The sequence below is a fragment of the Podarcis muralis genome, chromosome 6, assembly GCF_964188315.1.
Source record: "Podarcis muralis chromosome 6, rPodMur119.hap1.1, whole genome shotgun sequence".
In the NCBI taxonomy this organism is placed as follows: Eukaryota; Metazoa; Chordata; class Lepidosauria; order Squamata; family Lacertidae; genus Podarcis; species Podarcis muralis.
The window spans coordinates 101619852-101634451 of NC_135660.1; the positions used below are offsets into that span (position 1 = coordinate 101619852).

Here is a 14600-nt window from a genome sequence, read left to right on the forward strand (position 1 = left end):
CCTACCCTCGCCAAACATGGCGGCAGCACAGCCTCTTCCGCCCTTTACTCTCCCCTTCCTGTCCTCTTGCCTCTCCTCCAGTGGCACCTCCTTCCGGTAATCCTACCCTCGCCAAACATGGCGGCAGCACAGCCTCTTCCGCCCTTTCCTCTCCCCTTCCTGTCCTCTTGCCTCTCCTCCAGTGGCACCTCCTTCCGGTAATCCTACCCTCGCCAAACATGGCGGCAGCACAGCCTCTTCCGCCCTTTCCTCTCCCCTTCCTGTCCTCTTGCCTCTCCTCCAGTGGCACCTCCTTCCGGTAATCCTGCCCTCGCCAAACATGGCGGCAGCACAGCTCTTCCACCCTTTCCTCTCCTTTTCCTGTCCTCTTGCCTCTCCTCCGGTGGCACCTCCTTCCGGTACCCCTGCCCTCGCCCAACATGGCGGCAGCACAGCCTCCTCCGCCCTTCCGAACAAGGAGTGCAGAAAAAGGTGAAACTGCCATGAAAAGGAGAGGAGGAGTGTGTGAGTGAGAGTGAGACAGGGAGCATCCTAGTAGAGATGGAAGGGGAACCCAAGGGTCATCTAGTCCAACCCTCTGCAAAGAAGCTCAGAGCTACAATTCCCAGGTCTTCTTTGGGAATTCTATGGGAAGTAAGAGTTTCTACATTCATGAGCATTCACTTAGAGTGCGCTCATGTTTTTACCTTTTATTGAAAGTGGCCACTAGTGACTTGGGTGGAGTATAAATAATAAAATTATATTGCTAATTTAACCCTAACCCTAAGTAATAAAATTAAATTTCTCCTTCTGCTGTTCTTCTCTTACCGTAACGCAACCCCAACTCTAACTCCTAATCCTATTCCAACTCAAACCCAACTCTCACTGTAACCCTCTGCTTCTTTATGATTTGTTTCTGTGTTTCTGGTGTTTTGGCTTGGTTATGTCATAAAATTGAAGAAATACCACCAGAAGCACAAAAACCAAGAAATATTCCCAAAATGAGGCAAAACCAGGAGACATGAAAACCAAGCCAAATCAATGGAAAAGAAACAATCTCACCCAAAACCGCAGAACCATTCAAAGTAAAAGAAGCAAAACAATTAAATGCAAAAAAAAGCAAAACCACCCCAAATTAAACAAACCAGCAGAAAACAAAAAAGAAGCAGTAAAGCCACCAATTACAAAGAAACTGGAAACCAGTTTTTAAAAAGCAAAATGCAATTTATGGGAGTCCAAAAGCACTTCAAGCAACAGAAATTAACCAACATAGCATACTAGTTTTCACTTAGTCTTGGGTTTCTGGTGAATGTGCTTTGTTTGCAGCTGGCTTCATTTCTTTTCCATTGGTTTAGCTTGTTTTTTGGACTTTTGCTTTATTGCTTCTTTTGAGAAGTTTTCTTGTTTTTGCATTCTGGTGGTGTCAGGGCCGCCCCTGAACCCCTGACAGGTGGTAATACTTTTGAATGCTTTGGGGGTTTCTGGTGAATCTGCTTTGTTTGGGATTAGTTGGCTTCTTTGCCAGTTTCCATTGATGTTGCTTTTACATGGTTCTTCTGCTTCTTTTCAGTAGGTTTTTGTGTTTTTAGTGGTTGACTTCATTGTTGGAATGGTCATTTCTGGTGGTTTTGCTTCATTTCTGGTGGTTTTCCTTTTATTCTTGGGATTATCAGATCTCATACAAATTAATATTCTCAAAGGTGCAAAACCCAAAAAACCTAGAAAGGAAGCAAACTCACCATCAATCCAGCACCCAATCTGTTATGTACTAACCTTGGGTCCTAGAATGCAACAACTGATTGGTCTTTTCCTGCAGGCCAATCAGGCTCCAAGAGGGAAGCAGAGTTAGCCAGTCAGACGGTACTCATTGTGTAAATAATGTATATAAAAGCATGAGAGGGGGGGGCAATAAAGAGCATGAAATACATACAAGACTCTGAGTATATTTCACAATCGTAATTTATATAAAAGAATCTATGAAACGAAAACCACAGAAAAAATTCAACATAATCCCCAAAACAAACAAGAAACAACAGAAACAAACCACATCCACAAAAGATGAGAAAACCAATTGAATAGAACCACAAGAAACCCACGCAGTAAACATCTCAGGGAAAAGCGAAATCACCCCAGGCACCATGCAAAACTAAGGTTTAACTGGCTTTGGGGTTTCTGCGCAATTTACTTTTTCCCTCTTGTTGGGGGTTTCTGGTGGTATTTCTTCTGCTTCTCACATTTCTGCTTCTTTTCAATTGGTTTTGGGATTCTGGTGAATTTGGTAATGATTTGATTGAAGTCTCTGTCTGGCAATTTTCCTTTTTCATGAATTCCTTCCTTGTTGGGTTTCTGGTATCTCACTTTTGGTTTTCACATTTCTCTTAGTTTTGCTACGTTTCAGGTAGTTTGCTTACTTTTGGGAATTATCCAGTCTCATAAAAATGAAGTGTCAGAGCTGCCCGAGGTCCCAGCTCACAAAGGACCAACGCCAGTTCATTGTTATATAAAACAGTCTTTATTGAAGCTCAATTTCACTTTCACAGCCGCGGCGCGCAGCTCTGCGTCTCAAACTCTAGACCTCCGAAGCTCTGTCTGAATCTCCTCCCCCCAGACACCAGTTTAAGACTCTAGCCTTGCTCCACCTCTTCCTTTGCTCTTTCCTCCTTTGGTTCCGCCTGTCCGCTGGGGTCTTGCCCTTCCTAGACTCTTCTGACGCTGAGTCCCCTGAGTCTTCCCCCTGCCTCCGGCGGGCTTTAGGACCTGGTTCCCAATCCGGGTTTTCTGCTGTCCTGTGCGCCTGTACATTCGAACTTGGCGCGCGCGCCCAGCCCGCCACCTTCCTCCTGACCGTTACACTGCTCCTGTCACTGCTTCCCCCTTTGGGGAGGCTAGCTGGACCTGACGTCCACTCCATTCCCCCGCTCTCCGATAGAGGCGTGGTCAGCCCTGACTCATCTTCTCTCTCTGCTGGAGGAGACGCTGGCCCTGACACATGGGACTCTTCCCCCCCCCCCCACTGCGCTCTGGTGGGGAAGCTGGTCCTGATCTCCCACTGCTGCTTTGGGAGTCTCCGCTGGCCCCTTGCTTCTGTTGCGTCTCCCCTGGGACCCCCCTTGCCCTGACCATAGGCGCTCCCTTCTGGGAATCTTCTGATTCGCTGGAGAGGCTCATGGAATCTCTCGGGTCACTGTCATTCTCCCCTCCACTGCCCTCAGATTCTTCCCCTTCGCTCTCCATTTCCTCTCTCCCCTGTGCCTCTGCTCCTGAGCCCCTGACATCCATCACCCCCTCGAAGCCCCCCTCCCCCTCTTCGGGTGTGGGTTCTGGGTGCTCCAGTGCTGTGGGGGTGAGTGCGGGATACCGTTATTTCCCCCTGGTATGCAGCCGGCCAGCTGGATCCGGCCAGCCCGTAGTGGTCTCGTCGACGTCGATCTCCTCTGCTTCCATCTCTCTGCAGTTGTGCTCGAACCCAGGGTCTTCCCCCAAGACGTCCATGTCCTTCCCTCCCCCTGTCTCCTCGGGTGATGCTGCGTGTAAGGGTCCCCTCAGCAGTTCCCTGCTCCACCCCACCTCCGGTTGATTGTCCCACCAATAAGAGCGGTCTGTGCCAAACCCCGAGAGTGACCCCTCTGGGGAGCTTGTGTCTGGCGCCGTTTCCTCAGCTGATGAGAACCCCTGGAACGTGCTGGCTGAGAGTGTGGGTGTGAAAAGCCAGTCATCGAAAAAATCTGCCGGCATAGGTCTGTGTGGGAAGAGTGCATGGAACTCGTCTTTGAGGTAGTGCTCCTCCACGGCATAGTACGGTACCCACCTGTTGGCGCTGGCCGGGGCACCTTCCCTGGCGAGGAGATATTCAACTCCCTCTTCCCCCCATCTCAAGTCTAAAATCTCCGTGACCTCGTTGAGTGGCGCCGCCCTCGGTGACCCCTCCCCTGTTGGCGATTTGCTGAGTAGGTCTGGTGCGTCCCTTCGCGCCTGAAACCTGTGGGGTTCCTTGTAGGGTGTGAGCACTGACCTATGAAAGACCGGGTGCATTCTGGAGCCCTCCGGGAGCGTTAACCGGTAGGCCACTGGATTGATTTGTGCCTCAACTTGGTAAGGCCCTAGCTGCTTGTGTCTGAGCTTCTTCTTAGCTAACGTTCTGGCCGGCACTGCCTGGGCTGCTAACCAGACCCAGTCCCCCACCAGGATGTCTTCCCCGACTCTCCTGTGCCTGTCTGCCTGCATTTTGTAGGCGTGTTTTGCTAGTTCCAAGTGCCTTCGGAGTTGCTCGTGGACCTCCTGCAACTCTGCTGCCAAGTGTTCTGCTCCCCGTGGCTCCCCCTCCCCCGTCGTCTCTAACCCGGGAAGGTTCTGGGATGCCGCCCATTGTTGGCGAAGAACGGTGTCACCCCTGTAGACCCGTGCTTCGTGTTGTTGTAGGCAAACTCGGCCAGCGGTAGGTAGTCCACCCAGGTCGAGCGCTGTTGGTTCGCGTAGCATCGCAGATACTGCTGCATGATGGCGTTGACCCTCTCCACTTGTCCGTTGGTCTGCGGGTGTCGTGCCGACGCTAAGTTGATCTTGACGTTCAGGATGCCCAGCAGCTTCTGCCAGAAGCTCGAGATGAATTGGCGACCGCGGTCGGACAGGATGAACAGCTTGGCGGTCTGTTCCGCTGTGGCCACCTTCACGCAAGGAATGAAGTGCGCCATCTTGGTGAACAGGTCTACGACCACGAGTACCGCTGTCTTGCCTCGCGAGCTGGGCAGATCTGTGACAAAGTCCAGGGCCACTTTCTCCCATGGTTCGAGCGGCGTCTGTAGCGGTTCCAGCAGTCCCGCCGGCGCCCTGTGTACTGGTTTGGCCCTTTGGCATGTGTCGCACCGAGCGACGTAATCCGCGACTTCTCCCCTCATCTTGGGCCACCAAAAGTCTCTGGCTACTAATTCCGCTGTCTTGTCCTTGCCGAAGTGCCCAGCGCTGGGCGCGTCGTGTAACTGCTGCAGGACTTTCGCGCGGAGGTCGTCTCCTGGCACATAGAGAGCCCCTTTGCGGATGAGCAGTCCGTCGCGTATCTGGAACTCTCCGTCCTTCACTGTGCCTCTTTGCACCTCCTCCATCTTGGATTGAGCGAACGAATCCGTCTGCAGCGCGTGACGCACCGCGTCCAGGTCCACGGTGGCTGAAGCGCACGCCCACGCTTTCGGTGCGAAAATGTGTTTGGCCGCCACCAGTGCCGCTTCCTCGAGATACTGCGGCTTCCTGGATAGTGCATCCGCCATGATGTTGTTGTCTCCCGGGATGTATTCTATTCGGAAGTCGAAATCCGCAAAGAACTCCGCCCAGCGGATGTGTCTCTGGTTCAGGAACCGTGCCGTGCGCCAGTACTCCAGGTTCTTATGGTCCGTGCGGACCTGCACTGTGTGTCTGGCTCCAATGAGGAAGTGCCGCCACGCCTTGAAGGCTGCATGAATGGCCAGCAACTCTCGGTCCCAGATGGTGTAGTTCTGTTCCGACTTGCTGAGTTTCCTGGAGTAGAATGTGCATGGCCTCCAATCCCCTTGCGGGTCTTGCTGCAACAGGACCGCCCCCACCGCTCTGTCCGAGGCGTCCGTTTCAACCCTCATTGGTTTGCTGGGGTTTACGTGTAGCAGCTGTTCTTCGGACGCGAAGAGACGCTTGAGCCTCCGAAAGGACTGCTCCGCCTGGTCCGTCCAGGTGAACTTCTTCTTTTTGGAGCTGAGGGTGTCCGTGATGGCCGCCGTCTCCATCGCGAACCCCTTGATGAATTTGCGATAAAAGTTGGTGAATCCGACGAACTTCTGGACCTCCTTCCGATTGTGCGGGCTCTTCCAGTCCAACACCGAGCGGACCTTGGTGCTGTCCATGGCGAGTCCCTTGTCGGACAGCTTGTAGCCCAGGAAATCCACCTCCGTCATGTCGAACTGGCACTTTTCCAGTTTGGCGTAAAGTCTGTGCTCCCGTAGTCTCTGCAGGACCTCCTTGACGTCTCCCTCGTGAGCCTCTTGTGATTCCGAGAAGATCAGGATGTCGTCTAGGAAGCAGACGCACTTCTTGTAGAGGAGTCCCGCTAACATGTGGTGCATAAAAGCTTGGAAACAATGGGAGCCATTTTGGAGACCAAACGGCATAACTCGATATTCATAGGTGCCTAAAGGCGTAAACATGGCCGTCTTCCACTCATCGCCCTCCCGCATGCATATAAGGTTGTACGCCCCTCGTAGATCCAACTTGGTGAAGATTCGTCCCTCCCTCACCGTCACGAGCAGGTCGTCAATCTTGGGCATGAGGAATGCTGTGGGCTTTGTCCTGGAATTGATGATTCTATAATCAACTACCAGTCTCCGTTGGGGCGTGTCTTTCTTCTTCACGAAGAACACGGGACTGCCCCCCCACTGCTTTGGATTCTTGGATGAATCCCCGCTTCAAGTTGTGATCTATGAACTCCCTCAGTTCTTGCAGTTCGTCTTCAGACATGGAATACAGTTTTCTAGTCGGCAGCGTCGCCCCCGGCAGGAGGCCAATCTTGCAGTCGTAGGGCCTGTGGGGAGGCAGCTTGTCCGCTTCCTTCTCGCAGAAGACCTCCAAAAACGCCTTGTACTTGTTCAGTACCGCTTGCACCATGCCTAGGTGTAGCTGTGGTTCATCCTCTTGCCCTTCCTCTTCCTGGCTGGTCCGGATGCAGTGTTCCGCGCAGTAGGAGGAGCAGAAGGTCAATTGACGCTGGTACCATGCTAAAGCCGGGCTGTGCCTATCCAGCCAACTCATGCCCAACACTATGGGCGTGTCCGACAGGTGGGTGACGTTGAAGCTGATGACTTCGCGGTGATTTCCAATTTGCATTACCATAGGGGGTGTTTGCTGTACCACCTGTCCTCCCAGTAGCTTTCTGCCATCGACCGTGACTACGTTTAGGGGCATCGTGGCTGGTAGGAGCGCTATGCGATGTTGCTTGATGAAGTCCACTCCTACAAAGTCTGCGTTACTGCCAGAGTCAATGGTAATAGGGACTTCCAGGGTGAGTCCATTGGGCAGCCGGAGCGATGCGGTGAGTTGTACCACTGGTTTGGGTGGGAGGGGGTCTGTGGGCTGTAAAATCTCTGGGGACTGCTTCACTGACTCGCCTGGCTGGGCCCCAGTGCCTCTGCCTCCAACCAGGCTTCGTTGTTTCCCTGTAGCTGTTCCCCCTGCTGAACTGCTCCTCTTACTGTTGCTGAGGCTGCAGTGTGCCTCTGGATCCTCTGGGGACACTCTTTGGCCATGTGTTGTGCACTGTCGCAGATATAGCACTTCCTGTTCCCTCTAGGAGCCTTCACCTTGACTGCTCCTGGTGTTTGGGCTCTGGTCGCTGTCTGATCCCTAGCACCACCTATCTCCATCGGCTCCTCTCCCCGCCCCAGGGGAGGCGTGGATTGCGCGCACCCTGTCTCTCTGGGTAGGAAGGGAGTTGTTCTGGCTGGTGTGCGCGCCATACCTCCCTCATTCCTGCTCCAAGGGCGTTCTTCCAGGCGCACGCCTATCGCCAGCGCTCTCTGGACGACTTCTGTGGTGCTGTTAGGTCTCTCCCCCCTCGCCAGCTCATCTTTCACGGACCCATTTAGTCCCTCCCAGAACAGATCCCTGACGGCAGCGGAGTCCTTTTCCCAGCCCAGCACATTTACTAACGCAAAAAAGCGGGAGTGATATTGTCTCACAGTGGCTTTGCCCTGCTTCAGTCCATGCATTTCCCTCCTGGCCACATCCACATCTACCGTTGATTTAAAACAATCGTCCATAGCCTTGATAAATGCCTTTGAATCTTGGAGGGCGGGATCATTTTCGCGCCATAAGTTGCGCAGCCACGATTTAGCTTCCCCATGCAGATGAGTTATTATGAAGCCTACTTTCTCCTCCTCATCTCTAAAGTCTCTCCGAAGCAAATTGAGCGCGAAAACTATGTCTGCTCTGAAGTTAGGATACTGCTGTAGGTTCCCGTCGAAGTGGGCTACGATGCTGCCCCCCCTCTTCCCGAGGCCAACTCCCTCCGGCTTGCGTCCCGGCAGCCCCTCTTTGCCCACACTTTCCCACCTGGTCTGCAGATCCTGGCAGAGCGCTACTGCTTCTTCCTCTCTCTTTCTGGATGCTGCTACTTCTGCGTAAAGCGTCGTGACTGCTTCTTGCAGCTCTTTCACCTTCTCCTCTGTAGTCATCTTTGCCTATCTTCGTGAGCTCGCAAAACACCAAGTTTTGCCCCTCGCTGCGCCAACTCGTGCTGCGAGGGTTCAATTATGTGAGACGGAGCTTACTGTCAGAGCTGCCCGAGGTCCCAGCTCACAAAGGACCAAGCCAGTTCGTTGTTATATAAAACAGTCTTTATTGAAGCTCAATTTCACTTTCACAGCCGCGGCGCGCAGCTCTACGTCTCAAACTCTAGACCGCCGAAGCTTCGTCTGAATCTCCTCCCCCCAGACACCAGTTTAAGACTCTAGCCTTGCTCCACCTCTTCCTTTGCTCTTTCCTCCTCTGGTTCCGCCTGTCCGCTGGGGTCTTGCCCTTCCTAGACTCTTCTGACGCTGAGTCCCCTGAGTCTTCCCCCTGCCTCCGGCGGGCTTTAGGACCTGGTTCCCAATCCGGGTTTTCTGCTGTCCCGCGCGCCTGTACATTTGAACTGGGCGCACGCGCCCAGCCCGCCGCCTTCCTCCTGACCGTTACACTGCTCCTGTCACTGCTTCCCCCTTCGGGGAGGCTAGCTGGACCTGACGTCCCCTCCGTTCCCCCGCTCTCCGATAGAGGCGTGGTCAGCCCTGACTCATCTTCTCTCTCTGCTGGAGGAGATGCTGGCCCTGACACATGGGACTCTTCCCCCCCCCCCACTGCGCTCTGGTGGGGAAGCTGGTCCTGATCTCCCACTGCTGCTTTGGGAGTCTCCGCTGGCCCCTTGCTTCTGTTGCGTCTCCCCTGTGACCCCCCTTGCCCTGACCATAGGCGCTCCCTTCTTGGAATCTTCTGATTCGCTGGAGAGGCTCATGGAATCTCTCGGGTCACTGTCATTCTCCCCTCCACTGCCCTCAGATTCTTCCCCTTCGCTCTCCATTTCCTCTCTCCCCTGTGCCTCTGCTCCTGAGCCCCTGACATGAAGCAATATCATTAGAAGCTTAAAAAGCATGAAAAAAAACCCCAGGCACTAACCCTAACCCTGAACGTTCACCTATCCCCTGCCCTAGCCCTAACCCTAATCCTGACATTCTGGTCATCCATCTTGGGGATAACAATCTGGTGAGGTAAATTCAGTTGAGATCACTAAATATCTCCATCAGCTGTGCTTCCTCATCCCTGAGCTTATCATAGTTTGGTTTGGAATGTTGTAGAGGTGCTTATGGAGTGGGGGCAGCCTTCCTAAGAAGGTGGATGGGAAGACACAAAGCTAATCATTCTACAACGATGTTTGTGTTTGAAAATGTGGGTGCTTATATCCCTCATGGCAGAATTATGTTCTGTGCCCAACAGTTGTATAGACCTGGTGGTATGCATCTTTCTGATTTGGGTTGTGACATCTTTCTGATTTGGGTTGGGTTCTTAAGGATCTGCAAAGAGCTCTGTTTGAGCACTTGTGTGTTTGTGGGTAGAGGTGAACAAGCACACCTGCCCAGACAATTTGATTTGGTTACATTGGTCGAATCTGACTAGTTTTGCCGATCCTCAAGTTGTTATATTTAATAAATACAACCTATTTATCCACTTTTGGTTGTCTTGACTCTTCCTCCTGATGTGCTAGGAACCACTCCGTTTGGGGGGCACTGCAAAACATGCGGTTTTTACTGCAAACATTTTGCCAGACTTTGGCCTTGATTTGGAGTGAATCAGGCGATGTTGGGTTTTGGGGTGACCTTATGACCCCTGTCACTTACTTGGTTTGTCGGGCAAAATGCTAAAAAAATTCTACAATGTCTGGCAAAATGCTACAAGACTTTTGCCAGACTTTGGCACCAGTTTGGAGTGAACCGGACAATGATGGGTTTTTGATATTAATTATGAACCCCGGTTTGATGTATCAATTACTCTGTTTATGGGGTGTTACAAAATGTGGGGGGTTTGCTGCAAAACTTTTACCAAACATTAGTTTTGATGGGATCCCAGATTTGGGGGTTTGTAGTTAAATGAAGCATTCTTTCAGTGCTGCTCGGGAAATGTGCAGTTTCCGTCAGATCAAACTAATACTACTGGATAAAATTATATGGTTGTTGATTATCAGACAGTTCTCCCATTTATCAAGGAAAACGTCTGTTATGGGTGGCTTTTGCTTGGTGTGTGTGACTGTTGACAGACAGATTTGAAAAGGAACACAGCTTCCTCTGTTTGTCTCGCAGTAACTTACTGGCCTTTTTGATTATGCAGTCGGCTCGCCCAACACTTCCAGTTGGATTCCGAGGACAGGAAATGATTCTGCTAAAGGCTTTCTGTGAATATACCGGTAATTCCAGTTGATTTGATTTAATGGTCACATAAAGGCACTTTCTTTGGTTATAAAATGATGTTGTGAGTCTTATATCTGAGCAGTCAATAAACTCCCTCCCCCACAGAAACGCTTGTCTTCTTCTTCTGCTTGGCATCCATACAGTACTTACATGTTTGTTTAAAGAAAGACTAACCCCACCCCGAACCCCACCTCCAGCTTTCATCTTATTATTCTAGTGACTAGTCAGTGTTCATAGCAACACTTGCTTTTGTTCCTAGACAAACTGCCCTGAAAGACAGTTACTATGAACTACATGTGTCTTCTTGATATATAAGGTTGTTGCTAGTTTCTGAAAAACACTTCTTTATCTTTCAACAAGAAATAAATGAATAAGAGGCTGCTCTAAGGAAGAAGTGTGATTGCATCTGGAATATCAGACTCTCTGTATTTTTATTTATTTACTTGATTTAGGGGTGGCCACTTCACCCCCTGGCTATGCCCATGTCCCCAACTAACTGAGCTTCTTGGGATCATCCTGCCATGCTGTTAGCTACTACATTATCCTGCACTTTACAGAACCTTCCTTAAAGAATAAAAAACTGAGGCAAATTTCCAGTCTAAACAGGCTACACAAAAAGAAACAGCAGCGATTCTTTATGTTTGACTTGTGCTTGAGCGCCTGATATCTCAGAAAATCAACATCAGTGTTGGGGTGGGTGGGTCAGGGCATTTCCAAAATGTTATGATAGATGGAGCCATGGATGTGGCCAAGGGGGGCCAACTAAATAAAAATACATAGCTAACTGAGGTTCTGACCCCCTAACAAAAGGCCTGCCTCCACTAACAAAAATCCTGGCTACGCCCATGGATGAAGCCAACTACAGTAGCTCTGGTTTTGTCCCCACCCAGAAGTGTAGCATGTGTGGGCCGTGGGGGCACAAATTTGTGTCAGGGGCACAAACAGGTGCCCCCACAGCAGGCTCCCTCATTGGTGCCTGGCTCCACGTGAGAAGGAGCTGACCTAAGCTGCAGTGCTTCTGCTGGCCACAGCTCTGTCCTTAGGTTAGGCCTGACCCAAGGAAGAGAGCAGGAGGGTGGGTGGCTGCAGTGCACCTCGCTCCCAGTCACAGCAGCAGCTCCGCCTCCGGGTCGCGTCTGACCTGGCGCACTCAAGGAGCCTGAGCAGCAGCTTCCCTGCCCCTCTCCTCCCCTGGACAGGGGCATGTGGGGCATGCCCCTCCCCCCTCGTTGAGTTCTGCAAAGGCAGCCCTGAGACTGAGGAGGAAGGAGCTCACTGCTCATGCCAACCCTAGAGAGGATGTAAGAAAGAAGCAGGCTGTTGGAGGACAGCCAAGAAACAATTGAGCTTGGTGGAGCAGTGCCCCAGTCCCCCTTAAGGACGAGCCTCCACTGACAGGGAGCAAGAAGGAATTTGAAATGGGGAACTACAATATTGGCATGGGAACTACAATAGCTCAATGTTGCAATTTGTCTACCCTACTTAATATTTACCATTAAGGAAAGTATAAAGTCATGGAGTAAATCCTTTCAGGTTGTTGATGTGAAGCAGCAGACCTCAATCTGATACTGCAAATGTTATAGAATTATTGAATATTCAGAAGTATACCTCTCCACCACTCCTTAGTCAGGCTAGTTTTGGGCATTTATGGCAAGATTATCCCAAGTGGAAAGGAATAATGTATTTTCACTGTTATGTATTCAGTGGTCTGTCTTTGCTTCCCATTGTCTCAGGAATTGGGTAATTACCATCTCAAAGGAATGGCCAGTGTCAGGGGTTCAGGAGCAGAGGGACAGGAAAGGGAGGAAGTAGAGACCGAGGGAGAGGAATCTGAGGGAGAAGTCAGCGAGGGTAGCCATCCGAGGTCTCTAAGTCTCTCCAGTGAATCAGAGGATTCACAGAAAGGGGCCCCAGTGGGCAGAGCCAGGGGGTTGCCAGAGGGAACACCCCAGGAAGGAGGGGCCAGAGGGGACTCAGAGAGCAGCAGCTGGAAATCGGGACCAGCTTCCCCACCGGAGAGCAGTAAGGGGGAGGAGTCCCAAACATCGGCAGCAGGCAGCCTTCCGTCAGCGGAAGGACAGGAGTCAGGGTTAGCCACGCCTGCATCAGAGAGCGAGGTAACGGTCAAAAGGAAGGTCAGGGGCAGCGCGCGCGCGCCAAGTTCAAATGTACAGGAGGGGGGCGCAATGGGCAGTCCGGAGAGAGAGCCGGGTCCCAAAGCCCGCCGGAGAGAAGGGGAGGAGTCCGAAGGGTCCGCTTCCGAGGCATCCAGGCAGGAAGGCACCCAGGGGGGTAGTAGGACCCAGAGGAGGAAGGAGAAACGTAGAAGGTGGAGTAAGGCTAGAGTCTTAAGCTGGTGTACAGGGGGCGGAGACTCAGACGAGGCTTCGCTGGTCTAGGGTCTAGACGTAGAGACGCACGCTGGTGCTTGAAAATGGAAACTAAATGTCAATAAAGACTTCTGTACAGTTCTAATGGCTAGCGTTGGTCTTCTGTGAGCTGAGACCGGGAGGCAGTCTCTGACAGCCAGACTACCAGGAAAGGCAATCAGATAAGGCATTATCAGATAACCTGGCAGACAGGAAAAACAACATTCAAATTTCTATTGTAGAAATTTTCCTTTTCTGTGATGTAGGTATGATGTTTGTGGGGGTGGTCTTGAGCTCCAGGGCAGGGAATTTCAAAATGGCAAGCACACATTGTTTGCGGTCCTCCTCCTCTCTCCTGCGTGTGGGTGGAGCACCCTGTTGCAACAGTTTAATAAAGATCAGGCTTACTAGCTGCTTTGCTTCTCAATATTCTCTGGTTGGCCTCTGTTATTTTCTCCTCCCGATGGAGAACCTACAAGGTTCTCCAATACATAAAGGAATAAGGGCAGATTTTGTTTACAACAACACAAAGCCATCTGAAACTGTCAAATAAACTGCAAGAGCAGCAATGGAAAATTGCTTTCACACACTAAAAGTTCCCTGCAACTAGAAAGCCAGCAAAGCAGGGGAAAGGCTAGCTTTTTTAATTGACAAGTACCTTCTCTATGATGTGCTAGGCTTTGGTTTTTACGCATAGAAGTGTTATTCCTCACCTGTAGCTTGAGGTAGTATGGTCCATTTGGCCACCTCATTCTGCTGCATATGGAGAGTGCTGGAATTTTTAATTCTTAAGGAAACATTGTGTCTATTTTTCCCACATGAGATGTTTCTTTACTTATATCAATAATGTTATGAAAGACTTGTAGCATGCTTCAAGCTGATTAGCACTTGGTGGCTGTGAAGCTTTAAATACAAAACAGACACATAGTGAAAAGATTTCTACACACTGAATTTTTTATTTATTTCACAGAGCAATTGCTTTCAGCTTTGCAGAGGAGCCCGTAGTATCCAAACTACAGTACTTCCGTGAGAGCTGTGAAGCAGAGCTCCCTCCACTGGCTCTGCAGTGACAGGACAGCTCCCTCGGGCCTCCTCTCCCCACAACTGTTATCTGGGGCAGCCATCAGTGGGAGAGCTTTGCTGGAGGTCCAGCTCCTGAACTGTGCCAGCTGGTCAACATAGGAACAACTGTTTAGTGATTTGTGACTGAGATTTGATATTCCTCTTCCCTCCCTGCCCCCTTTGCCTGTGGGTAGGGACCATCTTGCTTTGATTGCATTTAAGTTGTCTGGTGGCCTTGTTGGCTGAACAGCGAGGCACAAATGTTCCAAATAAATAAATCTCTATACACAGTATAGAAAATTAGTGATCTTTGTAATGTGTGATTTTGTAGTACTACTTTGTAGTAGGGTGGCCAGATACCACATAGTATTTGAGCAAGAACAGAAGACCAAATAAGTGAATAAGGCTAAAACCGGAGTGGGGGGTTGGGGGTGCAAATGTGATTTACAAATCATAGAATCATAGAGTTGGAAGAGACCACAAGGGCCATCGAGTCCAACCCCCTGCCAAGCAGGAAACACCATCAGAGCACTCCTGACATATGGTTGTCAAGCCTCTGCTTAAAGACCTCCAAAGAAGGAGACTCCACCACACTCCTTGGCAGCAAATTCCACTGTCGAACAGCTCTTACTGTCAGGAAGTTCTTCCTAATGTTTAGGTGGAATCTTCTTTCTTGTAGTTTGAATCCATTGCTCCGTGTCTGCTTCTCTGGAGCAGCAGAAAACAACCTTTCTCC

General features: G+C 50.8%; 1 long non-coding RNA gene across 1 annotated transcript; it reads left to right on the forward strand.

Annotated features, from left to right (window-relative positions):
• Window positions 1-217: 217 nt before the first annotated feature.
• On the forward strand, window positions 218-14169 carry LOC144328087 (uncharacterized). Its single transcript, XR_013393346.1, has 2 exons — window positions 218-471; window positions 13773-14169. It is a non-coding gene; the product is annotated as an uncharacterized LOC144328087 (long non-coding RNA).
• Window positions 14170-14600: the final 431 nt, after the last annotated feature.